The 12,101-nt window shown below is 47.8% G+C and overlaps 1 protein-coding gene and 1 long non-coding RNA gene across 3 annotated transcripts in view; one reads left to right on the top strand and one right to left on the bottom strand.

Moving 5' to 3' along the window:
• LOC129022314 (uncharacterized) overlaps positions 1-12,101 on the top strand; it is a 67,266-nt gene that overhangs the window by 41,213 nt on the left and 13,952 nt on the right. The gene's annotated exons all lie outside the window — the stretch shown is intronic.
• CLDN14 (claudin 14) overlaps positions 1-12,101 on the bottom strand; it is an 87,386-nt gene that overhangs the window by 11,101 nt on the left and 64,184 nt on the right. Inside the window, exons 1-2 of one of the 2 annotated variants that reach the window (XM_054468406.2) lie at positions 7,746-7,809; positions 5,624-6,120 (exon numbers count right to left, since the gene is read on the bottom strand). The exons of the other annotated variant lie outside the window; for it this stretch is intronic. The gene's annotated coding sequence lies outside the window, so the exon portion shown is untranslated. Of the gene's footprint in view, positions 1-5,623; positions 6,121-7,745; positions 7,810-12,101 lie in introns of those variants that run through there. 2 annotated transcript variants of the gene reach the window in all.

The raw sequence follows: 12,101 nt of genomic DNA on the forward strand, positions 1-12,101 counted from the left end.
CAACTATTCTGTGAATTTTGTAAGCCTCTGAAAATTATTTACTTGAGAATTGAACTGGGGATAAATTGCAGTGGTGGAAATGTGGTGTCAAATGAAAACATAAGGCTAAGATTTTCTAATGGTAAGGAAAATACTATTAAACATGAGGCTTAAAACTCGTTCTCTGTAAATTTAGCCTTTGAAGCCCAGGTGCTCCAAAGCTGTTAGTTGTTAATGATAAGAGTAAAAACAGTCATAGTTAAAGTTCCAGAGTGTTTGTGATATGCCAAACATGTGCTAAGTACTTCTATGGGCATTTAATGAACTCTTAAACACATCTCAACTTGCATGTTGCCATCCTTATTTACAGATAGGGAAACTGAGGTGTCGAAAGGTTACATAACTTGTCCAAGGTTCCATCTGGGCTGAATTAGGGAGACCAAACAGGAGGTTCTTGTCATCTTTCAGGTAAGAGGTGCTAGGAGGCCGAACCAAGGTGCTGGTGATAAATGCGGGTGCCAGGAAGAGGTCAGTTTCTATATTCAGGTGAGGCTAGCAGGATGTGCTGATGGTTTAGCTGTGGGGTGTGAGACACAGGTGCCTAAGGTTATTGTCTTGGGCAACTGGAGGAATGGAGTTGCCACTTATTGAGAGCTTGAAGAGGGTTGGAGATCTGGGTTTGGAGGATGTGATGATCAATTTTATGTGTCAACTTGGCTGGGCCGTGGGGTGCCCAGATATATGATTGAACACTATTCTTCATGTTTCTGTGAAGTCCATCCTTGGACAAGGTTAACATTGAAAGCAGATTGCCCTCCATAATGTGGGTGGGCCACACCCAGTCAGGTGAAGGCCAGACTTGAACAAAAAAAAAAAAAACTGGTGTCTCCATCAGCTCAGGCTGCCACAACAAAATACCACACACTTGCTGGATTAAGCCACAGAAATTAATTTTCTCACAATTCCGGAGGCTGGAAATTCCAAGACCAAGGTTCTGGCTGCTTTGGTTCCTGGTGGAAATTCACCTGACCTCTTCTTTGCACGCAGGCAAAGAGAAACCTTTCTCTCTTTCCCTTCTTTTTAGAGCATGAATCTCATTGTGAGGGCACCCACCCTCATGACCTCATCGAACCCTAATGACCTCCCAAAGGTCCTGTCTCCAAATACTATCACATCAGGGCTTAGGGCTCCAACATAGGAATTTTGGGAGAATGCAAATGTTTAGTCCATAACATGCAGCCTCCCCTGAGCAAGAAACTCTCTCCAGCAGACTGTGTTTGACCTTTATTTCCAACATCAGCCCTTCTCAGCTCTATAGCAGGCTGCCTTCCAACTGAAACTGCAGTGTCAATGATCCTGGGTCTCCAAACTGCTAGCCCACCCTGCAGAATTTTATTTTATAGATGGGCTCTTGCTATATTGCCCGGGCTGGTCTTGATCTCTCAGGTTCAAGTGATCCTCCCACCTCAGCTTCCTGAGTAGCTGGGACTACAGGCATGTGCCATCACACTTGGCTAATTTCTAAAAATGTTTTGTAGAGATGGAGGTCTCACTATGTTGTCCAGCCTGGTCTTGAACTCCTGGGCTTAAGCAATCCTCCAACCTTGGCCTCCCAAGGCTGTTGGAATTACAGGTGTGAGCCACTGTACCTGACCCACCCTGCAGATTTTGGACTTGCCAGCCTTGAGAATCATGCAAGCCAATTCCTTAGAATAAATAGATCTCTTTCTATACAAATGCACGTCCGATTGGCTCTGTTTCTCTGGAGAGCTCTGACTGACACAGAGGATGAAGGGCAGAAGAGAGGAATTTTCTTTTGGACTTGTTCAGTTTGAGATGTCTGTGCCTACCCAGCTGGAGATAACCACGGTTGCATACGTAAGTGCAGGGTTCAGGGAGGGACTGGACTGGAGAAGTCTGTTTGTGTCTCTACCACATGGAGATGGGATTAAAATATGAGATGGAGTCTCTTAGGAGGGAGCGTTAGCTAGAGAAGAGCAGGGGCTCCAGGGCTGATTCTAGGAACCCTCCAACATCAAGGGAGGGATGAGGATAGAGGGAGGAAGAGGAGCCAGCCATGGGCAATAGGAGTGGCCGATAGTGAAGAGTCAACCCAGAGGAGACTGGTGAGGGAGGACAGAGTTCCATGTTGGAGAGAGCAATCTACTGTGTCAAGTCAAGTAATCTGATAAATCAAGTCATCTGAGCACTGAGAAGTGATCGCTGGATTAGCGACATGAAGGAAACTGGAGACCTTGATAAGCTCAGTTTCGGCGGAGTTGATTGGCGTGGGTTCAAGAGAGAATAGGGACACAGGGACAGGAGAGAATGAGCCCAGAGAATTCTTTCAAGAACTTGGACCCTCCAGGGGAATCAGGAAATGAGGCAACAGTTTTAGGACGGGGTCCAGGGCCCACAGACCTCAGGATATCTGTCAACTGAGCTAGGAAAAAAAGTGACATCTTCTATTTCATCTACCTCTCACTGACAATTAGCATTTCCTTCAATCCTGAATGGAGGCAGCCACCTACAGCAATATGACCAGTGCCTGTGCCTTAATCAGCAATAGAGACCATGATATTTTGTATCGCATTACAGGCGTTGCAGATACCTGCAAAGAACGTTTACCACTGTAACAATTTCAAATGGTACTTATAAGATGCTTGTTAGACCTCATAATGTAATGCATTAATAAGGAAGGTCTTCCATTACTAGGAACAGAATTGCACTAAAATATTTTGATAACTATGTTTTACTATAATTCACTTCCTTTATAATCCTGCATGTTATGTGTTATATTACACAGTTAAAAGTATTGTGCTGAGAAGAATACATCAGCTTCAGCAGATTGCCAAACGGATCCCAGGCAGTCCCCATGCCACCACCCAGAACAATACCGATAACAAAAAACAAAACCAAAAGAGTTAGAAACCTCTGCCAGTGGGATGTGTAGGCAAGAGAGGACTCTTGTTTTGCTGTTGTTTTGAAGATGAGAGAAATGGAAGCATGTTTGCATGCCTGAGGAAATGGTCCAACGAGGAGGGAAACATCTGTAGGGGCAGCAGGGATCCTGTGCACACATGGAGAGACCAGCTCTGACCAGCATGCAGACAGCTTACTCCAGACCGGGAGGGGAGGCGGGAGCAGGAGGCTGGGGGAGATGTCAGTGGGCACTAACACATGTTCTGAGTTTGCTCCAAGTTTCTCAGGGAAATAAGAAGCAACATGACGTCTTGAGACAGGAGATGGGGGAGGAGGTGCGGGAGGCTTAAGCACAGAGGAGACCACGGTCATCCAGGAGAATGACAGCAGGCCTGGACCAAGTCAAGGGGTCAAGGGCTGGTCAGTGCCGGGTGCAGGTGGGGCAAGTGGTCCTGCGGGTACCATAGACTATCGCACCGGACAGCCTTTCCCAGCACCAGCAGCTGCACTGCGAGGGTCCCAAGTGGACAAAGGGCTGGACTGGACCTGGTGGGGATTTTCCTAGGGGAAAATGATGAAGGCAGACAGCCAAGGGAAATATGCCTGCACACAAAGGTGTGAACATCATGGCGGGCCGTGGAGTCAAAGCTGGGATGGAAGGACATGAGGACACACAGAAGGTCTGTTCCTCCTGGAGAAGTCAACTGGATCAGTGGCTCTCCACCCTCCTGCTGTAGCCGCAGCCCTTGGAGAGCTTTAAAAAGATCTGGATGCCCTGGCTACCTCCAGAGATTCTGATTCACTGACTGGGGTGGGGTCCATGCATGGGAATTTTTGAGCTCCTCTCCCCCACCAGGTGATTCTGATGTGCAGCCAGGTTTGAGAACCACTGGCTTATTTATTTCATTAAAAATTATTTTTCACTCTGTTGACCAGGCTGGAGTGCAGTGGTGCAATCATGGCTCCCTGCAGCCTCGACCTCCTGAGCTCAAGTGATCCTCCCACCTCAGCCTTCCGAGTAGCTGGAACTACAGGTGTGAGCCACTGCACTCAGCCCCACTGGCTTCATTGATTTAACTTTTATTATTTTATTTTATTTTTTTGAGACAGAGTCTTGCTCTGTCACCCAGGCTGGAGCGCAGTGGGATTACAAGCGCACGCCACCACACCCAGCTAATTTTTGTATTTTTAAGAGACGGGGTTTCACCCCGTCTAGGCTGGTCTCAAACTCCTGACTTCAAAGGATCTGCCCTCCTCGGCCTCCCAAAGTGCTGGAATTACAGGCATGAGCCACCACCATACCTGGCCTGATGTAACTTTTAAAGGTCCTATTAGTAGCTTTAAAGAGTCCAAAACGGTTTAACAGAGAGTCATAGTTCAGATGTCTGTTCTGCTGGGCCTGCCTGCCGAGGGCAGGCTCTCTTTGGGATCTCCTGAGATGGAGACAGTTGTCCCTGGCCTGTCCCTGGAATATTGTCTCACCTACCCATAAGGCTAGGCTCTCCCACTCCCTGTGCTTGAGATCCTCTTCTCCAGCTACAATCTTACCTTCCCTCATGTGGCCCTGCACCCTTGCCTTCTGCCATCTAGAAAAAGTGGTTGGTGGGGGGGGGTTCTTTATTTATCTTGCTGCCTTCTGGCTCTTACCTTCCCAGAGCCCCATGGAAGCCTGTTCTTACAACCTGGGTCCTCTTCCTGGGACCCCAGCCCACTGTGGGCACTGAGCCTCCCTCATCGTTAATCTTGGCCAAGAAGTTACCCCACAGGCATTTATATTTTAATGGATGACTTCTTTTTTTTTTTTTTTTTTTTTTTTTTTTGAGTCAGAGTCTCACTTTGTCACCTGGGCCGGAGTGCAGTGGCGCGAACTCAGCTCACTGCAACCTCCGCCTCCCAGGTTCAAGTGATTCTCCTGCCTCAGCCTCCTGAGTAGCTGGGATTAAAGGCGCCTGCTACCATGCCTGGCTAATTTTTGTATTTTTAGTAGAGACCAGGTTTCACCATGTTGGTCAGGCTGGTCTTGAACTCCTGATCTCGTGATCCGCCTGCCTCGGACTCCTGAAGTGCTGGGGTTATAGGCGTGAGCCACCGCCCTCGGCCCATGGATGACCTTTGAGAACAAATCTCCTCCTGGTCCAGGCCCCAAAGCATACACTCACAGTGGTGAGAATATGATTGGGTCAGTCTTCCAGAAAAGCCTGTGATACTTTGATATAAAGACATTTAGAATTAATTGGGTCAGGTATGAGATTTCAGATTGCAGAAATCCTTGTGTAAGCAAAGGCCTTGCAGATAAAGTAGTGCATGGCAGGTGTGGCTTAGCCTTTAGACATACACACAGTGGCCAGGTTGCGCATTTGCTCTGAAGAGTACCAGGCCTTGTAGGTTACCTTTGGCTGCTCTCAGGACTTGCTAGATAATTTGCAGAACCCGGTGCAAAATGAAAATACAGAACCCCTTGTTCAGAAATTAAGAATGTCAAGATGGCGTCTGCAGAACATCAAGCCAAGTGCAAGCCCTTCTGAGCATGGGGCTCCCTGTAACTGCACAGGTCATGTGTCCATGAAGCTGGCCCTGCCTGTTATGGACATGCTGGGAACCGGACATTGGGATTTTCCCCCCTTAAAACAATGAGTGCATCGAGTTAGGATGTTGGAAGGAACAGAGACACTCTTGCAGTGTTCTGTAGAATCGAAAATATGGTTTCATATGTTTACTTTACCTTCATTTAAGTGTAGCCCTGATGCCTCTGCGAATATCTGCCATGGAAGAGCCTTTTAAAAACAAAGCTCTTGCTGGTCTCCAGTGCCCAAGAGTGGCCGCCAGTGGAAACAGACCTGGTGTTCTAAATCTCAGTTTTTGTTTCTTTCTTCTTCCAGGAAAGCTGTAGACGAGCATGTGCACTTCCAGGCCTAGAGGGGAACAGCTGCCTCCGAGTGGCTCGCCTCTTTGCACAAGGGGCTCAGCTCAGAGCTTCCCCTAACCCTGGCAGGTCCCCTCGACACTTCTCTTGGGAATGAAGTGGACAAAGTGAGTGAATGAGCCTCAGCTTCTCCTGTCTTTCTTTTTGCAGAGTCACCCAACAGGGAGAGATAAAGGAGGTGGTAGCAGCTTAGGCCCAGGAGCCCTCTCAGCAAATGGCCCGGAGTAGAAAATTCCACACACGATGTTGCTGTTGGTCACCCAGTGAAAAGTCCTTGGCCCTGGCAGCCACTTGTCCTGCAAATGGTGTGAGTAAGAATCCACAGGTCAGCTGGAAGGAGGAACGTTTGAGTTTGAAAACGCCAAGAATCATTCCTGAACTGGCAAGGCTGGCCACCTGCATTTTAAAAACACATCGGTACTAGCCTTGAAAACAGACTTTTAGACTTCTTATTCTGTGTAATGCAAGATCTTTTCCGATATATAGGCAACAGAATGATTTTTTAAAAAACAATAATGGACATATTCTATTTTATTGATCTTTATCTAAAAAAAAACTAACTGGAAAACAGGAAATATTTAATAGTGACATTTTCATAGCACCAAAGGAATAATCTATGTGTCTTCCTTTTTATAGATTTTTCTGTAGGTGTCTTAAGAAGCATCGAACCCATTATACAGATGGGTAAATAAAACACAGTAAGCTTGAGATATGCAAATCAGATTGGAGCCAGATAAGGATGGGGGCTGGCGCTGGCTTCAAGTCTGACTAATCTTGGGCAAGCTGCTCAGCCTATTACTCACTGTCTACATAGGAATGACTGTCTACATAGGAATAGCTCCTCTGCAGAGACATCTAGAAGATGCTGAGATAATATATGTAAAAACCAACAAGCCGTTTGGGAAAGATACCAGCAAATGCAAGGCGTATGCTACGGAAGTTTTATCGTCCTAACAGATAAGCCCGTCCCCAACTCCAGTGAGTGACTGAGACACAGGCATGAACGCTGAGCTCAGACGACAGCATCTTTTCACAGCAGACCTGGACCCAGCCCCTGGACGCACACAATGATGAGCTGTCCTCTGGTTTCCCAAGACTTCAAAAATGAAACCCAGTGATCAAGAGATGTTTGGCCTTGAACACTGCAGGAATTAAAGCCAGCACCCAGTTAAAGCCAGTGAGGACAGCACTCCAAGGTTTAGGGACCGTCTCAGGACACTAATCTCGGTTCCTTTTCTATTTTGCCTGGGTCCCTCCTGCCCATCCTGGGAAGCCGTGGCAGCTGTTGGGGATGTGGGGCCCCAGGTAACTAAAGGATTAACTCACGTCTCAAATTGTATGGCATTTCTCCTCTTCAGCACCATTTTTTTTACCCTTATTGAGAGAGAGCTATCACTTTCCCCCCCTCTTCTGCCATCCCAATATGTGTCTGTGTTGGAGGGCAGGGGTGTATTTAGGGAGGAGGAGAATGTTTCCAAGTCTGGAAACTCGGAACAGTCTGACTGGCCCTCTTTGCAGAAAAACGAGGGAGTCCCAGCAGACAGAAAGGGGCAGTGGCGCCAAGCTCTCCGAGCTGACCCGTGGCCTCAAAACACTGAACAGATTCAGTCCGTGCTCCAAACAGGCCTGGTAAGCGATGAAAAGAGTTCTGCCCAAACACTCAGGAACCGGATTATTGTTCTTCCTGGCTCATTAGGAGCCTGGCTGCCCTCATGCCAGCTGCGTGGGGTCCTCTGGAGGCCGCCCAGACCAGCCTGCAGCTTCCTTTCCTGCAGGGGCCAGCACGGTCCCTTCACCTGGAGAATGCTCGGACCCCTGGCCGCATGCACATCTAACCGGCGGGGCCTCAGGGCTTCCAAAACAGATGACTGTCAACCCCAGCCCTGCCCACCCCACATCCACAGTTTCACCCCAAACTCACATGCAGAAAACCTCAAGTCCCATCTTCCTGTTCAGGTCCCTTGCCAGCCGGAGCCGCTGTGGAGCCTGGCTGGACTCCAGCTCCCATGTGCAAGAGGACTCAGCCGGGACGCTGCTACCCTCCTGCCTTCCCTCTTCTGCCGACCGGACGCTTCCAGGACGGAGTATTTGAGAGAAAATTGTCTAGACAATTACAGTGTTCCTTAGAACGGCCTGCGTGGGCACACGTGCCACTTGGTTAGCTAGCATGAGAGGAGGTGGCTTGGCCAGAGCAGACATTCACAGGTTGCAGGGCGTCCATAGTCCAGCCTACGCCTGCCCAGGCTCTCGGCTCCGGGTCCATTGGCTGTTCACACTCACTTCCCTGTGTCCTGGAACTGCCTGATTGTTGTAGATTACTAAAAATCCACAGCTCATTCCCTCCTGCGCCCTGCCCACCTGCCCACAGCGACTGTGTCCTCCTCTGAGCCACCACCTGGCGGTTGTCCTCACACTGCTTTGGGCTTTTCTGCTATTGAGTAACTCAGCTTCTCAGGCTTTAGGCTGCTGTGGGCCCTAGATGCATGCTGGTTGATTCTGATCAACGAGCAACTGCTTTTGTTTGTTTGCTTTTTTCTCCAACTGCAGCTGTGGGTGATTCGGATGGTCTGTTGGTGGAATGTGGAGCTGGATGGGTCAAGGAGCACAGTGTGGAAAGAGGGACAATTTGCTACCAGTTGGAGATAAGAGACATGGCATACTGTGAAACCAGTGCTGACGGAAGAAGGTGACTTTCTTGGAAGGTCAAGACACTTGCTTGACAGCGATGTCCAGGAGGGCTAGGGAGAGTTCTGCTGGAAGTGAAGGCAGCACCTGAGGGTGGCTGAGGGAACTGGTCAGGGCTGGGAATGCCTCCAGCCCTTTGAGGAATGATTCGGTGATTAAGAGATGTTTGGCCTTGAAGACTGCAAGAATGAAATCTCTTGGTGGGAATGTGTAGCCGAAAGCCAGCACCCTGAGTGGCTCCAAGGTTTGGGGACCCTCTCAAGGCACAAATCCCAGTTCCTTTTCAATTTTGAAAATCGTTGTGGGCGATTCTGGAATTCAGAAGTGTGCTGAGAGACACAGATTTAACATGACAAGCATTCCGCCCCTTCCTCACTGAGCCCACCGCACATGCTCCAGGGCCAGGGACTCACTTGGGCTTCTGCGTGTCTTCCACAGCGTGCATCAATCTGCCGGGCTCTGGTTGGTATTTAAAAAAAAAGATGCAGCGAAAGAATCTGGTGTGGACAAATGCCCTGGGCATGGACCAGAAGCCTGGCCCCCGTGTCCCTGGCAATGGGACGGTGAAGGACAGAAAGACAGCCCATCCAGTAGTGTCAGGAGCTTGGAGCAGGCATTCGGAAGCATCTGTTAAATGTTATTGATGGAGGATTGACATAACCCACATCTGCATAGCTTTTTTGGTCTTTTTTTGGAAGTGAACAGTCACAAACAAAAACAACTTTGGTTCAGGTCATTTACAGGCCCAGATCCTCTATCCTTAGAGGTTTCCCACCAGATATACTATTTCACTATCTATGCCAGGAAAGTTACGTAAAACCACGCAGAATTTTACCTGACAACGAAATAGACCTTTTCGTTAGATCCTCCACTCCACCTAAAGAAGTTACACAGGCTGAAATGAAACTGTTAAAGGAATGAACTAACTTGGAGATAGAATCATTGCCTTTGCTGAACAACATTTTAAGAATATTGGAATATATAGGGGTACTAGCATAATAGTAAAATATGCCCATATTATCTATAATTTTATGCTGGGCACTTTTTAGAAATTATTTTTTAAAACTTTGTCTTTGAGATGATTTGGCTACAAGTTCATTACATTTAGTTTACAACTGGCTTTGATTTCTTGGCATTCGTTTTGTATTATTAGGAAACCCCACAGAGAGAAAATGTAAACTCCAAATTTCTTTAAAATATTATGATAGTTTTTAGGGATATTATACTATGACAGTGAATGAAATGGACATAACGTTCTGTTTTGTAGATATTTTGTGAAATCTTTATTAGTCTTGATTTTCTTTGGAACAAGTCATTCTGGGCTGAAGTATGAAAATTCCCTGCCCTGTGACCCTGGTCCAAGGCTCCTCTTGGATGAAACAGTGTTTCCTGGACCAGAGGGCAAAGTCACAGAAACATGATGTGACGAAATCTAAATAGAAAGGTATTGATTTGTTCTTCGTTCATCAAATAGTTATTGGACTCCAGCACGTATGAGTAGCAGGGAGCCTGGCTAGCACTATACCTTCCCCTCCTGCCTCTCAGAGTCAGAGCCACAGGCACCTACAGAGCCAGGGAAAATGAAGGGGTACAGAGGCTGGTCCTGAGGCTCCAGCCCTTCTCTCCCAATCCTCTCCCTGAGTGGGCAGGGGACTCTTCTCTTGGCTCCTCCAATTTCCATCAACGTCTGCCCTTGGGTCTGGTTTTAAACTCTAAGGTGTAAATGACTTATAATGGCTCAACATTTTGTCCCTACCAGGAGGTACTTTTAAGTCTAAGGAATAAAGATTTAATAGTAAAACTTCGAATGCCAATCGGGGGTAAGTGAGGATTTGGAAGAGGAAAGTCTTGAGCATTTTCCTAACACTCCTAAAATCATCCCATTGAGTCAGGGCAGCAAATATCCTGATGGGCTGGGTATGATGGAAGTTAGTCAATGTTTCAATGGATGGATGGATGGATGGATGGATGGGTAGACTGACGGACAGACAGATGGACAGACAGATGGATGGATGGATAGATGGGTAGATGGATGGATAGATAGATCACCTTTATTCTGATCTCAACTGGTCTTTGAAGCTTGATTAATTTTTTGATTTCTCATGGAGCCAGACTAGGGTCTGACACATTAGGAAGCTGGCAAAAGTTTGTTGACTAAACAAATTAATGAAGGGAAAATTATGTATGCAGAGATACCTGGGGTTTGGGTTACCGTTTTGGGTCCCCTTTGATTTGGGCGACACACATGCTGACAATTTGAGTCTGCAGTTAGTGGATCCTTAGCTGACTTGCTACAGTAAAGGTCGTGGTAAAACTTGACCTTGCTCTATTCATCAACAGCATATCCTGTGAAAGTCACTACGCTTCCATGAAAACCTTGGTGCTAGGCCTATGATATCTTTGCAAAGGTCTGACCTAAGGAGACTGCTTGTGTCAATAGTAACAACAATCACAATGGTCCTGAACACAAAGGCAGCATTCATTGTGTGCTAGCTGTGGTTTTAAGCATATTACATCTATTTACTAATTTAATCCTAAAACAACCTTTGCTTTAGGCACTCCTATTAACCTCATTTTATGGATGGGAAAAGAGACTGTGAGAAGTGAACTCACCCGCCCAAGGTCATACACCTGTAAGTGGTGGAGGCAGGGTTTGAACCGAGCACACTGGCCTCACCTTATGGGCTCCTACCACGGTACTGTCTCATGTTACTACCCTGTATCCATCTCCAGAATGAGTTGGCAGCTGCAAGTTCTCCCCAAGGCCTCACTGCAACCCTTGCATCTCAGCATCAGCTCCTTGCATGGCCAGGTGGTGTTTCTGACTCGGGGTCTGCATCTCTCTCTGCACCGCTGGGTTCAGAGGCCCTGAGGAGCGAGCCCGGTCCAGTGCTAGCTTCGCAGCTCACAGCCCTTGGGCAAATGTTATAACTGGAGGGCTGCACAAATGCATCATTTGGTTTCAAACCATGGGTCTCTCTGAGCAGGAATTGCTGGACTGGGCCTCAGAAAGTTCCTGACCCTTTGTCTGGAGTCACAGGGTCTGTGTCCAGTGAGGCTTAGAGGTCACGTGAGGTCCAGAGAGAGAAGCACAAGGCAGCTGCTGCCTCTGAGGCCTCACAGGAACCACGCAGTGAAGGAACCGGGGTTTCTTCTTTCTCCATGGCAACTAGGAGTGCAGGTCAGCCTCGGAAAAGGGTCTTCCATCTTTGGTTAAAAGAACGGTGAGCCCAGGTTTGGTAATGATTTAGCTGTGTGAGTTGATGGATGCAAAGTGCCCGGCGTGGTGCCTTATCCATCGTAAGTATTGCCGAAGGAGAGCGTTTGTTACCCTTTCGTGGAGAAGGGTGTTGTGGTTTGTGGGTTGGGACCTTTTGGATTCCTGGCATTGACAATGGCACTATTTGGGGTGGGGACCTTCTTGTTGAAGGAGTCTCCTTCCCTCCCTGCTGGTGATATAGGTAGGAAAAGAAGCCAGGAACTAGGCCAATTGCAATAAAGAAGGAAAGAAGCAGCTTCAGTGCCTCTCTTGCCCTGTAAGGAGCCAGGGGGGACAGGGCCAGATATGGACCCACTGCAGGGATGGGTAGTC

This window comes from Pongo pygmaeus, chromosome 22, assembly GCF_028885625.2.
Source record: "Pongo pygmaeus isolate AG05252 chromosome 22, NHGRI_mPonPyg2-v2.0_pri, whole genome shotgun sequence".
NCBI classification, from domain to species: Eukaryota; Metazoa; Chordata; class Mammalia; order Primates; family Hominidae; genus Pongo; species Pongo pygmaeus.